Source organism: Cyprinus carpio, chromosome A19 (genome assembly GCF_018340385.1).
Source record: "Cyprinus carpio isolate SPL01 chromosome A19, ASM1834038v1, whole genome shotgun sequence".
In the NCBI taxonomy this organism is placed as follows: Eukaryota; Metazoa; Chordata; class Actinopteri; order Cypriniformes; family Cyprinidae; genus Cyprinus; species Cyprinus carpio.
In genome coordinates, this window is record NC_056590.1 from 11,431,295 (window position 1) to 11,444,516 (window position 13,222).

The following is a 13,222-nucleotide window of genomic DNA, read 5'->3' on the forward strand; positions in this document are numbered from 1 at the left end:
TTTTGATGTTAAATTCCCAGGTTCTAAAATCCACTGCCGTTCAGAAGTTAATACTTTTATTCAGCAAGGACACATTCAATTGGTCAAATTAATTGTTACAAAAGATTTATTTTTCAAAGAAATGCTGTTCTTTTAAACTTTCTATTCATCAAAGAATCCTGGGAATTTATTTTTTGTGTCATGGTTTTAACAAAAATATTAAGCAGCACAATAGCTAAAGAGTGGACTGAAGAAATCTTTTTAAAAAATAAAAAAATGGTAGTTATTTAGTCATGAATATCAAGATTTCAGGTTAAAAAACGCACACGTGTCATTGATATGACAGTACTGTCATATCAAATTTCTGTGTTATTACCATCTTACCATCCCATGGTGCTGCCACAGTGTTAATTTTTTATGTATATGCTTTACAGTATGATAACTGTTGCTAGGGCATTTTTGTGGAAAATTATGGTTACCATGGTGAATTCTTTTAAGGATAAGACCAAAGTGAATAACCAGCACAGATCCTGGCATTTCCTTTACTTACTTTGTGGAGAAATAAATGTATTACAAAAATTGCAAATTTGGGTAGTTGTTAATATGAAATATAAATACTTGTAAAGCTGGCTCAAAATTCTAGTCTAAATGTTCTTTACGTTGCATTAGTGCATTAGAGAGTCTAAAAGGCTCTTTGAACGTTTTCTCCCTCTCTCCCCTTTTTCTCTTGCCCTCTGTCAGTCTTTCTCTCCTTCATCCCCTTTATCCATCACTCGACTCAATATTGATCTGAATTAATTTGTTTCTTATTGATTTAGTTCTCTGCCCTCTGCTACATTGTGCAAACACAAGGACGTTCAGCCTTGCACGCCATAAACAAGTCACTTCTTTAGTGCACATCACTAGAACTCAAATACAAAAAACATAAAAGATTGGTCCCACTTTATATTAAGTGGCCTTATCAAAAAATAAATACAATGTACTTATTGTGTCCATATTGTATTTCAAAACACTATTGAGGGGGGAGACGTGTAAGGTTAAGGACAGGTTTGGTGGTATGGGTAGGTTTAAGGGTGGGTTAAAGTGTTAAGGGATAGGTCAACAGTGTAGTCATAAATGGAATTAAAGAAATGAATTACAGATGTAATAACATGCAGGTATATTTTTAAAATATAAGTACAATGTAAAAACATGTATGTACTGTATGTGTGCATTGTGTGAATTGATTACTTTAAATGTAAGTACATAGTAGTTAAGGCCACTTAATATAAAGTGGGACCAAAAGATTTTATTATTAATTACAATTGTCCTTAAACATAATTTTTAATTCAAAAAGCAGCACAATAGGAGTGTAGAGAGTGGAAAAAGTTTAAAGACACACACACTCGCTCCAGGTCACTCCATCAGGCGATGTAAAGATGTAGACTGGAGGCGAAGATGCCATATCGATCACTGCCCTGAAAGAATGAATTGAGGAGGACCTGACAAGTGACACAATTAAAGCTGCAGTCCCTTGAAAATCTCTGAACAGCCTTTTTATAAGAAAAACGCTTGTTTTATTATAGAAATAGAATATCATTTTGAGAGAATATTTGTGTGTGTGTGTCAGCGAGATGGAGGAGGCTGCAGCGGCGGCAGCACAAACTACAGATGTAGTGCAAATGGTTTCCCTGTGCTGTACACAAAACTTGGTTCTCCGCGGAGCTTACGTTGTGCCTTCCGCTCCTACATCATACGCTCAAACTCCTGGTCATGAATGCGCCTGCTTAAGCGACCGGAAGCTGGAGATTACAGTTTATCAATTTGTAAAAATCTGTATTTTTCTAACACTGACGCATGGTTTCGCTTTAGAAGGCCTTTATTAACACCCCATGTGGAGTAGTTTTATGATGGATGGATGCACTTTTTTTTGCCTTCAAAAACAGGGGCACCATTTACTGCCATTATACAGCTTGGAAGAGCCAGGACAATTTTTAATATAACTCCGATTGGATTCGTCTGAAAGAGGAATTTCAGATACACCTAAGATGCCCTGAGAGTGAGTAAATCATGGGCTAATTTTCATTTTTGGGTGAACCATCCCTTTAACAATCAAAAACTGTTCATGACCTTTCAACACATCACATCACTTTTCACACGGACTCATTTCATCATCTTCTGTCATTGCCTTTTCTCTACATACATCTAAAGGAGTTTTTCCTTGTCACTGTCACATTTGGCTTGCTTACTGTGGAGTTTTTAAAGCTACTCTCTGTAAACCTACTTTAAAAGTATTTTGTATTGTGAAATATGATTTATAATTAAATTACAGATATCCATTTGACATTTTCATATTTTGCTTGTTGTTTCTGTGTTGTTTTATTTATATAGCCAAGATGTACGTAGATTTTTTTGACAATATGTCATCTTTCATTCCTACTATTCAGATATATCCGAGGCTGAATTTATTAGCTTGTATTGTTCAGTATAAGAATGGGTAGTGTTTGTGTGGCATATAGGCGTTTTTATTAATTCAGAATAAGTGCAGCTCTTAACCTATACACTTTTTCATCAACAGACGTGGACCTCAATTCAAATTTTAGCTTGCCGATTATGCCTCTCTACATTAGAGCACTTATATACAATGGAAGTGTTACCTCACAATGTACACTGATAATAGCATCTACAGTTAGTCCTGCTGCAGAGAAGATGCACAGTTGGTGAACATTGATAAACATTTTAGACAGACATATTGATTGATCTGTGGCTGTAATGTGTCATTTCAGAACACCTTGTCATTTCATTGCCGTTTTGGGAGGCAAATACTGTTAAGACATGAAAAATGTCATTAAAGTTTTGTGTAAAGCAAAAAACATTGTAACTAAGTCCTTATCCTGTAAATGCTTTAATACAGATATTCATTGATATTTTTTATGTCTTTTCTGATGGCAGGAATGCTGTGGAAATACAGTTTGGAATCATCATTGTTACTCGTTCTTCAAGACCGGAATGATGGAAAGAATTTCAGCATGTACGGTAATAATGAAAATCACCATCTTTCCCTTTCTTTGCTTTTATATCTTGTTGTCTCTGTCATACATTGGAACATGTTTCTTTAATCATTTAAATGAGAGATGAATCCTATGAAAACATGGTCATATTTCACCACAAAATCCTATTTTTGTTCAAATTCTCATGACAGTTAAACACCCACTCCCAAATTTTTAGGATGTTTGACTTTTTTTTTTAAATTCCCATCATTCTCTATAATGATACTTTTAATTACACTAATACTGTGCTGCAGTACAAATATTTTTATTCCATAAATTAAAGGCAGTTCCATGAATAATACCATGATGTATAACTGAAATAAAATATTTTTTCCTACATAATGAGATTTTTTTTTAGCATTTAAATGAATGAAAATAATGTAATTGTGCAAAATATCTTTAATAATCATAGTAATTTGATAAAATTTCTATACGAAATGTACCATTTCCTATTTTTTGTTCTGTTGATTTTGGTTTAAATTATAAACTGGACATGTTTTTGACATGGTTTCGTGAGAATCTCCGCATGTAACTCTGTCTTCGTTTGACAAAAACATATAGCGCACTTCCGCTTTCGATGTCACAGTCTCACCTAGTTATGGATTTTATGAATACATTTTTCAGCATCATTTTAATCTCAGCAAAGCCATAGTTTAAATGCATATTTACCCCCTTACACATATAATTTACAGTTAAGCTCACGAACAAACTGAAGACATTAGACATCCGCATCCAGACGCACACAGCTGGCACGGCACTTAGATGCCACTGACAATGCCCTGGCAACCGATGGGCACGTCGCCAAGCCAGCAAGTTGCCAAGCAGCGAGTTCCCATAGCAACCTGCCATTCGCTGGCTTTTTGAATAAGGTATATGCAGACAGACACACAGGCTTATGGGGAGGGAGATGGATTTGGGTGAGGTGAAGAGTAGAGGAAGAGTGAAAAAGAGATAAAAGAGAGATGGAGAGAGAGAGAGAGAGAGAGAGAGAGAGAGAGAGAGAGTTTGTTAACTGGCCCTAAGTTGAACTTAAAAGTATATGATAAACTTTAAATGTTTTTCACATTGTGTGCATTTACACAAAATGAAAATGAATTCATTTCAGTTCCACTTCTTATCAAAAATTCAAACCAAATCTGTATTAAATCAACATTCTGAAATTTAGAACTCAAAATAAAAACACTTCAGAACTCACATTTGTTCCAGCTTCATCGCTGTGTGGTCTCATAATTAAGATCATGACAAGTGTGTGACCTTATGTCCCAATGATTTGTGCTGGCAAAGACACACACATACATATTCAGGTTGGCAAAAAGCTGGCACTGGCACCACCGTGCCGCATTCGCACGTGATTGGACTGTGAATGTGGCAGTGAGAGAAAGAAAAAGAAAGAGAGAGGAAGATAGGGTGGAGCCGAGCCAGAACGGGAAGGATAAAAGTCTTCAAGGATATTAAACCGCAAAAGTGATCTAAACAACTGCAACATTAAGAGCAGGAGGCATAAATCCATAGGCCAAGTTGTCAGTGGTTAGGTTTGTAGTTTAGTTTGCGTCAGTAAAATGAATGCGTTTGGCTGTGAAAAGAACAGAGAGTGAGAAAAGGGCTGAATAGACCACGCAGTTAATGTTTGGACCAGATTCACGTCTCACCCTGGAGATCTCTGTCATTGTCAGATGAAGCGCTGTCCAACATATGTGTCTGCATTTGTCTGGGTCTCTGTTTGTGAGAGGAACAGTGTGAAAGTTAACTGTTTCGTGTTAAACGAATTGTTCACTTAATAATCTGTTCAACATGGTCGTATTTCACCCCAAAATCAGAGTGAAAAATATTTTTGCATAAAGAAAATTTTTGTTAGTATTAACATAAAAATATTTTAAAAAATAAAAGCCAATTTTTGTTAATATTGTAATGACAATTAAGCACTCCCTCCCAGTTTTTTGGGATGCTTGACTTTTTTAATTTCTATTATTCTCAATAGTGATACATTTTTATTACTCTAATACTATAGTTGTATTGTGTAAATTAAAGTACCACAAATGCTACTTACTTATAATTAAAAATATAATTTTTTTTTCAACTTAATGATAATGAGCAAGTAATTCAATTCAATTCAGTATTATTATTATTGCTTTAAATTTTATGAAAATAATGTAATTGTGCAAGAAAACCTTAATAATCCTAATAATATGCTTGAATTTCTATATGCAAAAATACAATTTCTTATTTTTTTCTTTTATTAATTTATTTTACTTTATTTTATTTGACTTGGACATGTTTTTGACATGGTTTTGTGAGATTTATCCTAAGTGGCTCTGTGTCTTTGCTTTGGCAAAGAACCGTATCAGTTTAATTCACTAACTAATCCTTCAGTGTTGTTTTGTGAATCAGATCAACTAGTTCATTGAAAAGATTCAAATTAAAAGAACGATTTATTCATGAAACAATGTAATTGCTACTTCTAAGGAGGATTTGAAGATTTTTATTAAATAGTGATGTAAAATTCACTATCGTGGACTAAAATATAGTGTCTGAGTCATACTTTTTCATTTCATAAATCCTCATTTATAGTAATTAGATGCAGAATTTAATACATTTCTCATTATGTTTTCCACAGACTAAATATCATTTGGAACATCATGTGGGTGAGTAAATACTGACATTTTATTCATTTCTGGGTGAACTATAATTTAAATCAAAGGCTGACGGATGCCAAGGATCTGGTAATTGTTTGCTGATATACAAACTTTTGAGGTAACAAATGCCAGAATAGGAATATTCATTCTAGAGACACACAAAAATAAATTGATCCACAGGCTGGATTCATTTTCCAGGGTTTCAGACACACAGAAGTACAAAACGAAACAGATGAAGGGCATTTTTCTTTTTTGAACTGCATATGAAATTGATTGAAGTCACCTCGTTAAGCATGTGCAATTTCCAAGTACTTCAAACGCCCCAAGATCAGACTTTCTTATCGGTTGTTTTTAGTAGTGCAATAAGTAAGACCTTTGAACAACAGCACTCTTCATGATGGCTTGATCAATCAAGGTTTTTTTTAGTATTTCCATATTTTATTATGTGAAAAACTTCATGTCAGTCTTCTGAATGGTATTAAATACCCGCTCAGAAAGCCACCTTCGAGGATTCATCTTTCCACATGGAATGAATGAAAAAATAACATTGATGAATACTTTAAATGATAGTCGAGAAATCAGTTCTGTCACTTGATATAATGTTCCATGCTCACAAAAAACTCTTTTACGACATGGCATTGAAAATGCTAATTTTTCTGGCTTTCTCATGAAAATGAGAAATATGTGTATGTCTGGACATAAGAAAAGAATACATTCCCATATTGCATTCCTTAAAGGGATAGTTTGCCCAAAAATACTCAGCCTCATGTCCTTCCAAACCCATAAGACTTTCAATCACCTTCAAAACACAAATGAAGATATTTTTAATGAAACCTGAGAGATTTCTCTCCCTCCATTGAAAGTCCATTCAAAAAAGGTCATAAAGAGATCTTAAAAGAAATCTATATGAATAGAACAGTTTTCTGAAGAGGCACAATTGCTTTATATGATGGATAGATTTAATTTAGGCTTTTACGGTATTCACATATAAACATTGATTAGTGCACATACATAGAGCTCATTAAATATGGTAAAGAAAAGCTCAGTTGTACTTGTTTGACATGCAAGAACACATTTCAGTGGTTCTTTCACATCAAAAAGCACATTTAAGCTTCCATTTACCATATTTAATAAGCAGTCTTGTCTCTTCAGAAGACTTGATCCTTATGGTTTATTTGATCATGTCTTTATGAATTTTCAAAGCATCTTAGTTTTGCTTTCAATGGATGGACAAAAATATCAGCAGTTTTCATTAAAAATGTCTTTTTTTGTGTTTCAAAGATGAACAGAAGTCTTATTGGAACAACATTATGGTGAGTAAATGATGACAGAATTTTCATTTTTGGGTGAACTATCCCTTTAAGTCTATCAGACGTCCAAAAGAGGTTGAAAGGCTAAACCTTCTGTTAATTATTTAGTATTTGCTTATTTATCGAGTTACATTTTAGTAATATTAATCATCTTTTGCAATAGAAGTATTTCCATGTTTTTTTTTTTTTTACTTATAGATTTTAACAACAAAAATCTTTGCGATTTTCTTGTGTGTAACAAGTCAAGTCACTTTTATTTAAATAGCACTTTATACAATACAGATTGTGTCAAAACAGCTTTACAGTGTCAAACAGTGCTGATAATGCAAAAAAGACAATAGAAAACATTCAGTTTTTCAGTTAAAGTCGGTTCATCGTTGATTCAGTGATGTCATCGTCCAGCTCAGTTCAGTTCAGTTCTCTTCAAATAGTGTCTGCACAGTCAAAACTAACAGTAATATAATTTTTCACAAGTGGATGTTTTGCTTTACATAAGTTGTCCAGTAGGGGAAGACATTGCGAGAGTATGTAGAAATCGAACCGTGAGTCAGTGCGCTGCAGGCTGAGGTAGTTGGTTGTATGGTTTTGCATCATAATCAGCCTGGAGTTAACTGTACAACCTTCTAGCTTTCCCTGCGGTGTCACCATTACGTCGAGGTGAGTATGAATGACCATCAGCTGCATGCAGACAAGCATTTCAAATGTTTTTGCCTTCAAATTGAGCTGCAAGATTGAAAACGAAACATACGGTCTGAATCAGCACAGAAGCACCTTCATTGTTGTTGTTTTTGTAGCTTCAGTGTTTGTTGCGCTATCATTAACAGGCCGTTAGTCGCTCCTATCTGCCAGATGGACAGTTTGGGTGAGTGCCAGACTGCCCCCATCCACAAGAGGGCTCCAACAAATCAGTCAAGTCTAGTAAATTCCTAATTAAAACCAAGAAGGTGGCGATAACAGATTGAAATTAAATATATTTAAGAGGATAAATGCATTTTGTGTACATTGTTCAACCTTTAGCTCAAAGAGTAGAGCATGGTGTTAGCAACGCCAGGTCATGGAGGGTGACAAACGTGCCATTTTCTCAGAACACATCTGGGCCAGGATTTCTGTATTGCCTAAAATATCCAGGTTTTTGCTTTGGTTTCCTGTTTTCATACATAATGAAGGTAATGATCATTTGACATTGTACGTAATCGACCAATCGTGATTCGTGAGAAGGTGGGATCTACAGAGAACGGTCAAAGCGTTGCAAATAAATGTACATATTAGTGTTGTTCGACTTGAAGCAGCACTGAGTATACCGATTGTTGTATGACATCAAAATACCGTGAGAGCGATTCAAAAGCACAAGAAGCCGTCTGCTCTCTAGAGCTCTCACGGTACTTTGTCATACAACAATTAGTCTGTGCAGCGCAAACAAAGTCAAAACGTGGATATTTTAGGCAATATAGAAATCCTGGCCAGGACGTGTCCTGGGAAAATGGCACGTTTGGTCACCCTAGGTCATGGGTTTGTTTCGCAGGGATCCATGAACTGATCAAATGTACACCCTGAATGCAGTCTAAGTTGCTTTGGATGAAAATGTTCAACATTCAGAATTGCATTAAGAAAGCCATTTAAATTCCGGTTTGTTTCCTGAAGCAAACAGGATGCAGAATTTGAATTTGAAACTGAAATAGAAATAAATTAGAATGAAAATCATAAACATGCTATAAGTGTATATTTAAATAATACATTTAAATTTTTCCCCATGCAAATTACTGATAAATGTCACTAGCAAATGAGTATGCAGCATATGAGTAATTTGTAAAAATATGATATTAAATAACCAGTTTTTGAAATGCTACCAATACAAATTTGTGTTTAATTTATATATATATATATTCCATCATATTTAATAAATTAATTTTCATTTCATTGGTCATTGTGGAAAAACACTTAAAAATTTTAATTTTAATTATAGTTTTAATAAAACAATTAACACCAAATTTTAATATAATTGATCTTTCTGAAAACAAAAGGTAGATATTTTGTGTCACTTCAAAATTTAATGATGTTTTGCGGCTTTTTTTTAATTATTGTGATAATATTGAGCAGCTGAGAAAGTATTAATGAGAATAAAAAATGTATTTTACATGTTGATGAATAGATAGACAAAAGTTGCCATATTTAAAATTGCTTATTTAAAAGAATTATAATATAATATAATATAATATAATATAATATAATATAATATAATATAATATAATATAATATAATATATTTTTATTTTATTATATATAATATAATATAATATGCAATTTGTGTTGATATAAAATGTTTATTTAATACACAGATACTTCTGAATTGCTTTCAGTGGAGAAAAATTTTATAAATCCGACAAAAAAAAATGTTGCTCAAGTATAGATAAGCACACAATAGCTGATAAAACTGGAATAGAGGATGGTTTTTTCATTGAAAAAAAAAAGACTCAATTCCCACAAGTACTTACGGTTCAATATGGAGAAATAGCACTGCTATGGCATTCAATCTTCACATTTTCCCCTAATACTGAATGTATTTTGGACAAAACCAGGTAGCACTTCATTATCCATTACCTGTAATCTGCTTATTAGCTCATTTTAATGTGTTTTTAAGTGCAAACCACCATTCTTTACTTCTTAAGCACATACATTATAACAAATAGTAGGATATTAGGATGGGTTTTAACTTGTGTGGTCAGTGTGTGTTTGCAATTAGCCTCCCAATCATCTCTCCAGCACTCATATGAATGATCACAGTCTCCTCCTCCTCCTCTGTCTGTCCCGCTGACTGTCTGGCCGCTCACACGGTCTGCCAGGATCCGCATTGCGTTGCCCTTCTCCTCTAAGAGATAAAAAGAGCACATATCAGCAATCTGTGCCTTTCGTTGTTCTTTTCCAGTCACATAAACACACACCAAGACGTTCAGGCTCACATTATGAAAAAACAGAGAAACCACACTCAAGAGAGACTGGATTGTGACACACTCGAGAACAAAGAACATGTGCACATAAATGAACCTGTGCAAATAAAAACCCTCCCATGCGTAGCCTCAAGAAAAGCTATGATTTAATGGAAGATTCCAGCTTTTTGATCATATAGTGAGAATTATTACATGAAGGAATGTGCCATGGATCTTGATGCACTAATTTGATAGAACAGGTGTCTCAAGGGACTTTTTTTTTTTTTTTTTTTTAATATCTAACATCATAATGCAAACAACTATATTGTTGTAAATTGTGAAAGCATTACCTTGATCCCCATCCATGTTTCACGGTATAAAAGTGCGTCTTGGTACTCTGCTGTTTCTGTCATAATCGTGTTGCCTGATTCTTGTTCACTCGACTGTTTCCCCAAACACTGCCTCTGTCTCTGGTGTTTTGGCTCGTTATCTTTTGATGAATCTATCTAATTGTTTGTTTTCCTTTTCAATACGGCCCTGATTGGTTGTGTAACTTCTTCGTTTGTTTGTTTATTCAGCTCCATCATCAGTGTGTTTGGTGAATTCACAATGTGGATCATGAATATTTATCGTACACTGGCTGATGGGATTCAGATCCTGGAGATTATATACTCGCTGCGGATTTAAGGTGAAACTAGACGGGTGATGAATTGACTGGTTAGCATCACCCCTGCTGGTAGATGTTGTAACTACACCATTTGGGTAGAAAAAACGCCTCTCTGTAGATATGGCATCATAAGAAACTATATATTTGAAATAAAAATGTACAAAGTAGCATATAAATCACAAGATTTTCATTTATATTGTTGTAGATTTTCTGTTGCTATTGACATTCACATGACAAGTGTTTCTGGAACGTAATGTCCATGAAACAAAGATGGCAGCCTCACATACTTCAGGGGATCCTACAACAGCTCAGCATTTACCCTTGAGATGAATCCGAATCATTATATAGCTTTCTCAAGGTATTATAGACCTCCTTCTGTGAAATATTTTGTTAATTTTTATCCAAAATGACCAAATTAAGAGTTTGGTATTAGCATGCATATTACTATAATATTAGCCATGAATTAGTGCTAATTAAGCACATATTAATGCCTTATTCTACATCCCTAATCCTACCAATACCTAAACTTAGCAACTACCTATTACAATATACCTATTACTAACTATTAATAAGCAGCAAATTAAGAATTTATTGAGAGAAAAGTCGTAGTTAATAGTTGACAAGTATTACCTATTCTAAAGTGCCACCAATATTTTATATCTATTTATATACCGAAAATTATCTCATAATATAATATAATATAATATAATATAATATAATATAATATAATATAATATAATATAATATAATATAATATAATATAATAATATATTTTACGCAACAATTTTATTTACATGTATATCGTAAATAATAGTGATCGAAGTGCTTTATATGTCAGAATAAAAACGTGATTACATTACAACAATAAAAACCAATTAGAGAACAATAATTTATATTCTCCTCATTTTAACTTCCTTTTAATTTGACAATTTGATCACTTTTACTTCTACTACTACTACTATTATTAATATTATTATTATTATAAATAATAATAATGTCATCTAATTATAATATTATACATCATAAAAAGGCAAAAATACTTTGAACAAAGGAGTCACATGATCAGTGTTACAAATATACTTTTTTGATTAGTGACCTAGAAAAAGTACAGGATATTAAATGCTTTAATTTACTAATTTTATGTCATAACTTGTCTAAATTTTTTCATTATTTATTTAATTTAATTTTGTAATAAATCTCCTACTTATTTCCATGTGTAAATCCCATATGTCCAACTTAGTCTCAGATTTTTGCTCCGCACAGTATATTATTAAAGAGTCTTTAGATTATTATGTAACCTGCTAGCTCTTATAAATGTATCATATGACGTGCTAGTGTGAGTTGAAATCGTGTACCCTCACATGTATCCACAGTTTCCTCATGCAGGCTTAATTGAATCATTCCAACCTGCCATTAGATCAAATCTTTCAATCAAAGGAAGGAGTTTGGTATAATGCAGCATGATGGCTGGTGACACTTTTCATTACTGCAGGGTAATCACCCCAGAGCTTTTGTTGTCTGGGAGAGGAATCTCGTTCTCTCTCTCTCTCTCTCTCTCTCTCTCGCAGAAATGATCTTTAACTCACAATCTCCCCATCTATCTCATATTGTCTCATCTGTTCCATTTCACACACACAGACACACACTCTTCCAAGCCTTGAGATCAATCACAAGGTGTTATGACTGTTCTTGCATTCAAGTGCCAGACATTGCTGTGGGAGTGGGGGGGGGGGGGGAGAGAGGGGAGAGAGACCAGCAGAAATTGTACGGACAAAATGCAGGAGAGGAGAAGAAGAAAATGGGGGGTGGGGGGTTGGTTAGAGGAAGTGGAGCGAGACACTGAGGCAGGGACAGTGACGACAGGGAGCAGCACTGGGTCTGAACGTCCACGGTACGCGCTGGTTGGGTGCGTTAGTGTTTAGGTGACACTGATTTATGATGTTGGGGGGATTAGACATGGTTTCTGTCGGGGCGGGAGGAAGGAGTAATGAGAGGAAGGGAGGGAGAAACAGAGAGAAAGGGAAGAGAAGAGGGGACGGCATCAGATAATGGTGGGCTGCTCAAAGCGCACCTATCTCATGAGCTGCGCCGCCTCTGATCGCCACGAGTGTCAGAGCATCATCGCCATGCTAGGAGGAAGAAGAAGAGAGGAGAGCACAGGGCGAGATAGAAGTCAAACAGGGATGGAGGAAACTAGTTTATCGTACGGCTCTAAGGAAGAGAATGTCTGGAGACGCTATAGCGGATTTCGTGACAACTCTTTAAGTGTATAACATACGAGGCGTACCATGCGTGTCTGTAAGTGCGTGTTTCGCCATAAATTCGGTAAATTAGGTTGGGACGAGAAGGAATAGTGAACAAGAATTCCGTGTTTGGCTTTTTTAACATTTGTAACACTGCAAACTGTTGTTTTTCCCTGCATGCCATTCTAGATCTGCCTTTTTGTCTGCTGTTTCCCTCTCCACTCTTGTTTCGAAAGAGATAGGCAGCCTTAAAACTGGGGCACTATGAGACCGAGAGGAAGAGAGAGAGAGAGCAGTGTTTGCTGTTTTCTGGTACTGCATGCTTTCTATACATCTTCAACCCACGACGTGCCGCATTTATCGTACAATTTATTGCGCAAAGGCCGGGCGGTTTGTAATACACATCACATGTTTTTAGATATACCACCTATGTGTTTC

General features: G+C 34.8%; 1 long non-coding RNA gene across 2 annotated transcripts in view; it reads left to right on the forward strand.

Annotated features, from left to right (window-relative positions):
- The window catches only part of LOC109111932, a 31,155-nt gene that overhangs the window by 14,851 nt on the left and 3,082 nt on the right, over window positions 1–13,222 (forward strand). Inside the window, exons 3-5 of one of the 2 annotated variants that reach the window (XR_006162625.1) lie at window positions 1,905–2,017; window positions 2,911–2,994; window positions 5,623–5,650. This is a non-coding gene — a long non-coding RNA (uncharacterized LOC109111932). The remainder of the gene's footprint in view (window positions 1–1,904; window positions 2,018–2,910; window positions 2,995–5,622; window positions 5,651–13,222) is intronic. The other variant, XR_006162624.1, reaches the window with a different exon arrangement.